This window comes from Metopolophium dirhodum, chromosome 1, assembly GCF_019925205.1.
Source record: "Metopolophium dirhodum isolate CAU chromosome 1, ASM1992520v1, whole genome shotgun sequence".
Lineage (NCBI taxonomy): Eukaryota > Metazoa > Arthropoda > Insecta > Hemiptera > Aphididae > Metopolophium > Metopolophium dirhodum.
Genome location: NC_083560.1, coordinates 102,091,189 through 102,103,327, shown reverse-complemented (window position 1 = coordinate 102,103,327; position 12,139 = coordinate 102,091,189). Strand labels below are relative to the sequence as shown.

The 12,139-nt window shown below is 26.6% G+C and overlaps 1 long non-coding RNA gene across 3 annotated transcripts; it reads left to right on the top strand.

Annotated features, from left to right (window-relative positions):
- Positions 1-2,837: 2,837 nt before the first annotated feature.
- Positions 2,838-11,225, top strand: LOC132937110 (uncharacterized). Of its 3 annotated transcripts, none has more exons than XR_009663600.1 (5): positions 2,838-3,065; positions 3,157-3,318; positions 5,678-5,830; positions 6,317-6,427; positions 9,646-11,225. It is a non-coding gene; the product is annotated as an uncharacterized LOC132937110 (long non-coding RNA). The 3 variants fall into 3 exon arrangements; XR_009663602.1 differs by having other exon boundaries at positions 5,678-5,834; positions 6,321-6,427; XR_009663601.1 differs by lacking the exon at positions 5,678-5,830.
- Positions 11,226-12,139: the final 914 nt, after the last annotated feature.

Here is a 12,139-nt window from a genome sequence, read left to right as displayed (position 1 = left end):
AAATTTAAATTTATTATTAAATTATAAATATTTTATACCTATTTAATTTTTGTTTTGTTAATTTAAATATATAATACCATAATAATGATTTAAATACATTTATGTGGTGAATTTTTACATTGTTTTTCTGAAGCAAACTTTTCAATATCGAAATTTTGAGACTCATGATCTATTTAGCGGTATTTAGTGTAACTCTAAGAAAACAGTACCGTAGATAAATGAAAATTGCACTGAATGTTTATACTACCATTTTTGATAGACAATACAATTTTCAAAATATTTTGACTCTTTTTAGCTATTTAAAAATTTTGAATTTATTATTTTTTTTTTAAAAATATTGTCTATCAACATTTTTTTGCTTGGCTAAATACTTAAAAATCTTATACAAGGTTTCTCATAAGTTGTTTTTAGTGGAGATTAAAAAAAAAAATTGAACGTAAATCAACAATATTTTTTATAAGTTATTAGACATTGGATACCTATACCTATTCACCCGTAAATTAACAAAATCTCGTGGGAATTTTCTTATTTTATTGTATTCACTATTCAAAAACTAATCACCGTAGGTACCTACTTGAAATTTTCACAAAACTTTTTTATTTTATTATTTTCTGTACATGAAAATTGAAAATAGAAAATTAAAATTAACTATTAATAGAAATATTAATTTTTTTAAGTTTTATTTCTATAATTGTCAATGCATTTCTAGATTTACTTATCTAGACAGAAGACACCTCCCTACTATTCAGCCACTTACCCACTTGAAAACTTGCCAACTTTTTTATATATAATATTAGTGCGGGGGCACTACCTTGTGATTTACCTTAAAAACTTTAAATATATAGCCTTCCCCCCCACAATGAAAATTCCTTTCTACGCCACTGGCCATACGATTATTGAACGAATTTATTATTTAAGAACAATGACATTTCTGTATGGGTAGTAGGTACTTACTACTTACCAACCTACAGAATAACCTTAAGATTGTATGAAGTTGAAAAAGTTGTTTGAAAATGTAGCAAGGGCCAGATAAAATTGATTGAATGGTAAATAAACAAATTTGTGTAACTGTAATTTCATATTCGGTGGGTACCTACAGTTTGTAAAAATCTAATTTGTCAACACCTATTTTGTACAACACATTGTCAACAAATAATGGATAAAATAATGATGTTGGAAGCATGAAAAAATTTGGAATTTGGAACTAAAACGATTTCTAAACAAAATAAGTAGGTACCTAGGTTACCTACGTTATAATATAATTATTATAACATATAGTATATACCTATTGCAATACTGCTGTTATTAGTTATTCATTTATATTACCAAAAATGATAGAAATGATAACAAAGTTGTAATGTGACAAACTATACATGTTTCGGGCATAATTCTAGTTTAGCAACCTATCGATTTTCAAATTTTTTTTCCCCCAAATTGTGTGTTTCAAGGTGCTTTATAAGAATGTAAAAAAAAAAAGCCCGGACAAATTTAAATCTCACTGGCAAATCGAAATTATCCCTCGACCAAATTTAAAATTTAGCCAGGTAACCCACATGCTAATTGCCAAGCTTGCTGTTTAGACTGTTTAAACTAAATTGAGTACTTAATCTTCTACTTACCGAAAAAATGAAGTTTTTAAAGTTTCCGATCAATAACTTCAAAACTAAATTTGTCCGGGCTTTTTTTTTTTTTACATTCTTAGAAAGCACCCTTAAACACACAATTTGGGAGAAAAAAAAAATTGAAAATCGATAGGTTGCTAAACTAGAATCGTCCCGTTTTCCTATCTCCGCACCTATAAGTTTATTTGTGAATTTTAATAAATAAATGTAACTTAACGTAATTACGAGCGTCGAGCACCCCACCATCATCGTCATCGCGATAGCCGACGTTTGTTTTGTTATTTTTTCTCTACTCTTATGTCTGTATCCAAACACACACATAACCACCAACACGTTTTTATTTCGTATTTTTATTATTGTTTTCTCGTACGGCACCATCTATCTTGTCATGGCTGGACGAACATTCGTTCGAAGAGCGAAACATTGCAAAGTATTATAATATTCTTTATCAATTCTAAAAAAAATATTTCATTCATCTTATCAATAAATTATCAACACACAAAATGATAATGAACACTGAACCTGCATGATACAAGAAATATAATATCAAAAAGGTGGATAAGTGGATGTCGCTCTGCTGTACAGTAGGTTACAAGTGGGTCACTGTAATGGATGGTGTTAAATTTGAATTCAATGATATAATATCATTGTATAAGAAAAACGATTCTGAGCGAAAACGGTCAGTTAGCCTATGATATTACCAAGTATATTTGATGATATTATTGTGAATAAAGTAATTTATATATAACCTATTTACGTGGAGCCTTGTTTTAAATTTTAAATCCTTAGCCATAAAAGTTAAACATTTTATACATTTTTAACCACATAATAATTAATAAATTATAAATTTGATAAATCAGTGAAAATTTCATGCATCTACGGTCATTTGTTTTAGAGTTACACCAATAACCAAAATCGATTTTGTTAAAAATCGATTTTGCGTAAAAATTCCCGTTTTTCCTTAATTTTTCTTTTGTTTTTCACATCGCTTTTGAAAACTACTGGGAAATTAAAATTTTGACCTCCCCAATGCACCAACGATATTCACTTTCCCATCGAACAAGATACTGAAGTCGAAAATCGAAGCATTATTTCGACTACTTATCGTGTACACAGACACAAAAATAAAAAAATAAAAAAATAAATAAAAAAAAAACACACATCATTGTAAAATCAATACATTCATCGTTTCACTCAGAATCTAAAAATACATTATTGAGATTTGACAATTTATATAAGTTAAAACATCGATGACGAGTAGGTAGGTAATGAATGACGTGTTTCTTTGTTTTTTAAGCCTCCATAGTTCAGGCTTCAATAAACATATTTTTAAGCAATGTTTGCTAATCAAATAGTAGTTAAAACAGTAAAAATGTATAACTTCAATATTTTAATTTTAAACAAATATGATACTGTACTGTATTGCCGAATCTATATATTATGGTAAGATACAATATATATTATGTCTTATAGTGTTTTTTATTAATACATAAATATTATACTTAACATAATTATACTGATTATTCTGTTTAAGGTGCCAGTATAGCATGCGACACAAAATTAGCTAAATTGATAACATATAAAAAAACACTAACTGTTTACCTATATCAAGTAAAAAACATTTAATTTGGATTCAAAATACAATATAAAATATAAACATACATGATTTAAAAGGATCTAGATGTCACTGTTAAAGGTTAATTATTATAAATGCATGAATAGTTATGAATTATAAGTTATATTAAGGGTTTTCAAATTTTCCGCAATTCTATAAAATTTGAAAATTAAATTTTATATTTTAGTTGCCACCTCAATTATAATACTTTTCTACTATTCTATTACCCAATACTTATTTAGGGGGGATTGATAGGATGTATTATATCGAGAAAAAAATGACTTCACGGTTATAACTCTCAGACTTTGTAGAATTGTCGGATTTTGATTTTTGATGACTATTTTTCATCTGAAAGAAGAAGACTTCCTACAGCCCACATCGATCTCTTATTTTGTATTAAATTACAAATAATTGTATTAACATATTTATAAAAAATACTTTTTATCTTATATTTTTTTAGACATATTATATAGTTTGAAAATAAAATATTGAAAAACAGAGATTGATGCGGGCTGTAGAATATCTCCCTCTAGCAATTAAAAAAAGAAAATTATGAAATTTGGTTGATTCCACAAGGCGTATCGTTATTCCCTCAGAGTGTATTTTTGAGGACAAAAAGATATCGGCACCAGGCGCCTTAAGTAAATTAAAAATATTATAATTTCACATAAGATTTTAAAAATCTACAAACAAACAATTGTCAAAACATTTTACTTAACACAACAATTTTTTTTTTTTATAATAAAGTTTTAGTATTTTTCTTAAATTACTTATAATTAGCATTTTAGTAAATTATCTTAAATTGTTGAGAAATGAGGACTTAAACAAAGTATTGTCATTCTTAATTTGTTAGTTTGGTGGTAGTTAAGGTTTTAAAAAGCTATAACTCAAATGTTTTAATTTAAATACAATACTGTTCAATGATTGGTAGCTAAATCTATTAATTTGCTATACAAATAAATTATGAGATTATTATAGGAACATGATAGGTACTTCCAAATATTAATGTAATAAGTGCATGAACATCATAAATTGTAAATTATTCAAGTGAATAAATTAATGTATCATGTAACTTTTGAATACCTAACTATATTAAATAATGTTAAGGGCGATCACTGGATGTCTTACCTACTCGCATGTGTCAATGTAATTTGCTTATTATACATCAAGCCATTGATTGAAAAATATATTCTCTTATTTTAAAAGCAAAACAAAAAACTAAAATATACAAATAATTGTTACAACCTATTACTCAATTAATCATATATAATTTTTTTTTTGTAATTAATACCAATACTTTTACAATTACCTTATGATAGTATTTTAATTTATTCAAATTTTGTCGATAATAGTATGACAACCAAAAATAAGGTGTTCTATTAGAAGCATTATGCGTAATTTATTATTTTAAAAGTTGTTTAAACAGTAGAATTCTATAACATAACTTAATTTTAATTTTTTTCAGTTCTTTACTGCAATTACTGATTTTATAATACACAAATAAGAGCTATCTTATTGTTTATATTGTAAGCTAGTAAGTTACTAATTGCTGTCAGCTGCTAGGTTTGTTATATCTGTTTGCATTAAGTGCAATGTAAACAGATACAGCCAACCTAGCAGCCAAGGCTAGGCATTAACGAGTCAAAAAGTTAATATAGTAGTATACCTACAGTACATACAGTACAATTTGTGTGCTTAGTTAAACATTTAATAATTTATATGGGATACTCATAGTAGTATACCTAGTACTCATAGTAGTTAACTTACGTATATATCAACACTATATATTATAATATATATGTGAAGCAGTCAAGGCTAGGCATTAACTAGTTACTTTTGGCTTTTCATTAACTTAATTGTTAACTTACTAAATTTCTTTCTTTATTAACGTGAAATCAACAAGTTAATTTTTCATTTTAAGAAGTAAGTTAAGTTAATTTATTTTGTTTTTAATTTTATAATATATCACTATTTCAGTCTATTTTGTTTTCATGTCAAAAAATATGTTTCGTAAATTGTTTAAAGTTAAAAATGTATATCATTCGAATCTATATAACTTTTATGGAAATACTGTATGAAGTATTAACACTATATCCTTTAATTTAGTTTTGGGTTGGAAAAAAATTAAGTACCCTAGCATTGTATAAACAAATTAACTTTTTTTTAACTTAATAAAAAGTAAATAAAAAGTGTGTATTAACTTTTAACTTAACTGAGTTTACCTATAGTTAAATTAATTTTTTGTTATTGGTGCATATTAATTTGACTGAGTTAAAAAAAATCATAAACTCGCCCAGCCTCGCTACTAGCTGACAACAATTAGTAGCTTCCAAAATTAATAATAGGATGGTCGTTTTAAATTTAATGCTGCGATGCTAAAAAAATTATTATATAATCCATTATAATTTAAGAATCTGTTTATTTTACGGCGTCAATATAGAATTCAACACAACCTTGTACTGCAATAAGCTTCCAAACCAATAAAAACAGTTGATTAAAAATTCTAAAAAAAAATGTTGGATTCAAATACCAAAGTATACTGAAGCATGTAATATACTAGTAATTGAACAAATTGTCTTCATTAAATGTTTATGTAAGTAATTCATGATGTGTAATGTGTTAGAAAATGATTTATTGTGTGTATTAATAAAATATTTTATCAGGTCGATTTTAATCAACTACATATTAATGAGGAATACGATTACTTTTCTACTTTTTGTTATATTTTTATTTTTGAAATATAATATTCATTCTTATTCAAATTACTTATAATAGTTTTTTTTTTAAATAAATATGTTTTTGGGCTGGATACACGATTAAATTTTAATAAATGATTTTAAAATATACCAGTGGTAGGTAATGTAGCATTAGTTTGAACTGTATACCTAATATATTTTTAGACTACAAAATAAATTCCAAATTCAGGTCAATGTATTGAGACAGATATTAAATAATTGCATGATGATCAGTCTCTAAAGAGTCTTAACGTACTAAGATTTTCCTTATTAATCTCAATTTAATTTAAGTATATTATTTTATTTAATAGTTATGTATATTTTTCAATTTTTGTTTATTTTAGGAAGTGCAGTTCTTAGCCCTAATACTAAACTCAATAAATGTGTTGTAATGGACATTAATGTTATGGAATACCTATAAATACCAACATGTTCCTACACATCTCAAATAAAAAGTAAGCAGTTAATATATTTTGTTAAAAATATTTATAATTTAATTTAATTTGACTTAGTGAGTAATAAATTTATAATTTAACTTAATTAGTTACAATATATATTTCAATATTGTGGCTTGGCGTGGCGCGTTGGCTGCTACCAGTCGCGGAATGCGACTTGGAGTAAGTAACGGCCACAGCTACTAGCTCCCGGATGGGTGACCACCAGTAGTTAAAAACCTTGTCACACATACACGTGTTTGCTACCTACCGTAACAACCGTTAAAACAATCGTAAAATCAACCTACCATACCAACCTTACTCCTACCACAGTTCATAACCCCTACAACAGCTAATGGCCATAGTTGCCGAGCTTAAGTTCAATAATAAAAAAAAAAAAAAAATATATTTTAAATGTAGTCTTGCATTGAATAAATTATTCAATTGAGTAGATGAGATATATGGGGATTTGTAGTTGTATAATTCAGGTAAATAATCATCCCTGCGATCTGAAGTTATACAGCTTTATAAAAAATAAAATTTCAAAATACTCATAAATATGGTTAATGCCCTTTTAATTTCCACCACACCATAAAGTCAAATGCTCCTCTGATTTTAAACAATTTTATCTTTGAGGCATTAATAAAGGAAAAATGTGATAGCAATATTATTAAGTACTTATATATTTTATTTAATCTATTTACAGTTGAATTATGATAAGTCTCATAAACATTCATAACAGAATAATAGTCAAATTTTATTTCTTTTAACTTTTTATTACAATTTTAAATAATCTCTAATAAACAAATTGATTATAGGTAGATAGTTGTATTGCTTAATTAAATGTATACAAATACACTACTTTGAAATCATTTTAATTTTAAATGTTTATAGATTACTTATTGATATAAAGATGATCATAATAAATTATTATATTATTACAAATTATAAATTAATTGAAATATATGTTTAAATATGGATGTATAATAAAATCCGCACAGTCATTCTGATAATACCGTTATTTAATTTTTACCTTTGATAAATATACACTAGGTGATTATTTTATTATGAACCAATTGTTGGCTCATAAAAAGTTTTAAAGTTGAGATAAGCGGTGTATTGGACCAAAATAATGTGGGGTAACCTCGTTCTACTCTTGTGTGCACTTCAAAACTTAAAATACTTGTAACTAATAACTCATAATCTACTCGTCCTAAATTCTATTTTGTGTATCATGGGTTGGGCAGTATCTAAGATACGTATCTTGTATCTCGATACAATTATATGAAGTATCGAGTATCTTGTATCGAGATACATTTTTAGAATATGTATCGAGTATTTCACAAAATAATTTTGTTAAAAAATACTCGATACTTTAAAAAATTAATTTTTTATTAATTTTTACTGGCCTATTTACCAACCGTGACTGTTTGACTATGTTTTAATATAATACTATAATATGTGTAAAATAATATGCACGGTCAATTTAAATTTATAAATCCATAATTTAATTGCAGTACAACTTGTACGAAATTATTTTTCAACCTATTAGTCATATTAAGTTATATCTGTGTACTGGGACGCATCACACATACACGTTGAATGGGACTTTACGTCTTTAAGAATATGATATGATACCTATCTATAATTTATTTTTATCATTATTTATTTATTTAATTTAACGATTGACTTATTATAATATATTTATACTAATATTTGGAATTTTAAAGTTAAATGCATTTGTCTAGATCCATAACCTACCTAATTGTGTATAAATAAAATTTAAAAAAAATCCTATGCGTCATAGGCTTTGACTAATTTTTTCAAATGTATCGAGTATTAAGTATCTAAATACGTAAAATGTAGGTATCGAGTATCTAGTACCTCGATACTCCAAATCCAAGTACTAGTATCTAGTATCGATTTTTAAGTATCTTGCCCATCCCTGTGTGTATTCAAATACTTCTGCTTTGGAATATGAAAATAAAACTGTATGTTGTCATAGTTAAAAATTATTCTTTTTTCAAAAACATTTATAATTTTTAAAATAATGAGTGTTAAATGATAAAAGAATTACCCGGTATAATATTTAATTGTGTATGTTTTGTTAAAAGTTTATTTATTTTTGTTCTTAACTTCATATTTATGACATTTTTTTATAATAGGATATTTTTTATAATTTTTATAATACATTGTGTAATTTTTATTAAAATTGGTTTTTCAATGAATATTCTTACATTTCTAAATATATTTTTTGTTGTGATTTCATTTGATGCGAAAAGGTGCAGTTTATTTAATTTCAATTTTATGCCAGAGACAGAATGACAGGAACAATTACATATTTTTAAATTTTGTTTCTATCGTGGTTTTTACATTTTTATTACCTATTTAACAATAAGCTTTTTATTTTTAAATTGTAAAATAAAATTACTTAAAACATGATTTAAGTGGCCTATATCTTATTTCTAAGCAAATCACTCATGAGTCAACTACATTATGACATTTACATAGTACCTTTATATAGGTACCTTTTACAACTAGGTTCCTATTGCACTATGGTTCTATTATAGCATTACTTTATATGGTAGAACATTAAAAGTAGAAAAATGGACACTTTATAATATTATAAATTATAATATTATATAGGTATATAAAGTATATAATATTAATTAGTCTGAAGTCATAAACTCATAACCAATTATATTAAACGTGTTATAATTTGGTATATCTAAGTAGGTAACGTAGGTCTTAGATTCTACATAGGAGGGAATGGTATCTTACTAGGTACCTAACAGTTATAATTGTATCAATATAATATAAATACTCGTATATTTCCCAAGCGTGGTATTGAAAGTAATCATTTTTTTTTTTGTTGAATTAATTAAATTAATTTTAAATTTAAATTTAATAATAATATATTACAACTTATTGTAAAAATAATGTTTAAATCACATCATACTTTATAAGTTAGGTATAACATAATTTATTATATAGAATGTAACAGCAAAACCTGACAAATGAAATAACTTTTGTTCTAATCTATAATTTAACATTTTTTTTTATATATTATAAGAATTTTGCGTTACAAGTAGGTATCTACTATAGAGTAGTATCTAGAACATTACATTTTTTTTTTTATATAAACTGACAATTTTAAATTAGAAATTGTATATATTTTGTATTAAATTGTTTTTGGAAATATTCAAAATTACCAATTTATTTGTAAATCTAATTTTTAGATAAAGTGACTGTTTACTTTGGAGTTTTGGACTACTAAATGAACATTAAACAGTCTACAGTCAATATGAGTCAAATACTAGACTGTCATTCAGACGATGTTATACGAACCCCGCGCCGCCGCCTCCGTGTATGATACACGTCGCGCGTAATGAGCTGCGGCGGCGACCAACCAAATTTTTGAAAAAGCTCTTCGTCATGCACAATAAATTAGAGCTTATCCTGATTCAGATTATTATATTTTGTTTATTTCTGTACGTTTAGCTCGTTCTCGAGAAATAGAGTGGACAAACATACATAGGGCCAGCTCAGGCGAAAATAGTGAACTAGGCAAAACCAAATTTTGCCGCCCCTAACAATATTATATTATCAGTATTTTGAAAATTCCGCCCTCTTTTAAAGTTACAACACAACATTTTTTTTTTAATTTTAAGTTTACTGATGTATTATTGTGGTAGAAATAATAAAAATATTTTTGTAAAAATCCGAAGTCAAAAAAATTATTATTTATCCAGATAAGTCATAGAGCGGACAAGTGAGCAACCGCCCATGTTTTACGTGTAAAAGTAGTTTGATTTACATAATAATTTTAATAACTTACGATATTATTTCAGAATTTTGTTTTTCATAATCCTAAGTATATTTATGTGCTTAACACGATGGTGTGATTTAAAATTCAATATATCTTGTATATCCCTGCAACAAAAACACTCCGCTAAACTCCATGTGAGAAAAAAAATGGCTTTAAAATTTGTATTATAATTTTATAGCTAAGTCTTTGAACTGTAGATATCATTTATGTTAAAATAGTCTGCTAAATAATTTAATTTAGCTTGGTGACTATAAAAGACTTGGTTATAGTAATATACACTGTACATTTTTCAATGATAGTATACCTACCTATAGCGAGTATATTATGTACTCATTATGCAATAGTATTTTGAAATTTTTAACTTACGTCACCAAGCTAAGTTCAATATTATTCAGCAGATTATTTTAACATAAATTATATCTAGAGTTCAAAGACTTAACTATAAATATGACAACTTTTAAAGCCGATTTTGTATACCTACTTAGCGTTTTTTTTTACACGGAGTTTGGCGGAGTCTTTTTATTGGAATATCACAAATTTTTTGTTGATACCTTATTATTTGTATAAATCATTGTTACGCGACTAGAAATTAGTAATAACGTGCTTTAATTTTAATAATATGATATCGTGATTGAGAGTGAATGTTGCCGTAGTATGATCAGTAGTGGGCTGGATAAGCGGTGGATCGGGGGGACAATATTATATTTTATGATATTTACGTTGCATACCTATAGGTACAAAAAATCGGACTTAAAAGTACTTGAACATTTTTGGTTGTTACTTTTAAGCCATCCAGGCAATCTGCTTGCGAGTTCCTATCTGCACAATATTTCTGATCGATTAATATCTTATATTATTATATTTATTTTAATTTTGTATCTATTTAATCGCCAAAAAGCATATATTTTTTACCAAAACAATTATATAAAGATTGTACCTAAACATCAATACATTATTTTATTAATATTAACTTAAATAAATTTAACACAAAATAATAATTATTAGAATTATTAGATAGAATAGAATAGATAGATAGAATTATTCTATCTCATAAATGTTAATACCTGGATTAATACTGTTGAGCTCGTACCTTCTTAATTTCAGCACTCAAATGTTGATAACGTTTTAGAACGGTCCTTTTATGTGAAAAGATTACACCACTTAAGGAAAAGATAATTTTATTAAAGAAAGATTTCGGAAAGTTAACGTCTGTTAACTTCGACGTTCGGTTTTATATGATGTTCTGTCTAATTTATTGATGATAGTCAACACAGTACTGCTCTGCTCGTCTAGCGGGGGATACGGGTCGGTGACCCGGTGACGGGTTCTGTCTGTGTATATACCAGAAGGGTTGTGTCAGCACATTCCCGTCCTCGCTGGGCGATTAGTTCATGGAGTTATTGCGCATAAATGCATAATTATATATTATAATAAATAACGCTTAATATATAGCCATATAGGTGTACTATACATTATACATATTATAGCATTACATTACTATAGTATTACATGATTAGCAGTGGTTCCTAACAATACCTACCATGTTTAAGATTGGACTCTAGAATTATAATTACGAATTTATGATATAGATATATTATAGATAATTGACCTACTGAAAAATATTGGAATTTTAAAATCATGTACAATTTATTATGCTCTATATTCCTTTTAAAAAGTCAATGCTAACTTCCAAGTCATTTTTATAACTTTTATACGCTTTTAAAATTATATCTGATTATACTTTATATTAGGTTTTGTTGTGACTTCCTGCCGGGTCGGGTAAGGGTTCAAGGCAGACCTTTTTCTCGTCGCTGGCCCTGAGGTTACTCATCGAGATTTGTATATAATTATATCTAATCTACAATCCACTTTCCTATATTATGCTTTAAGCACTGCGTGTTTCT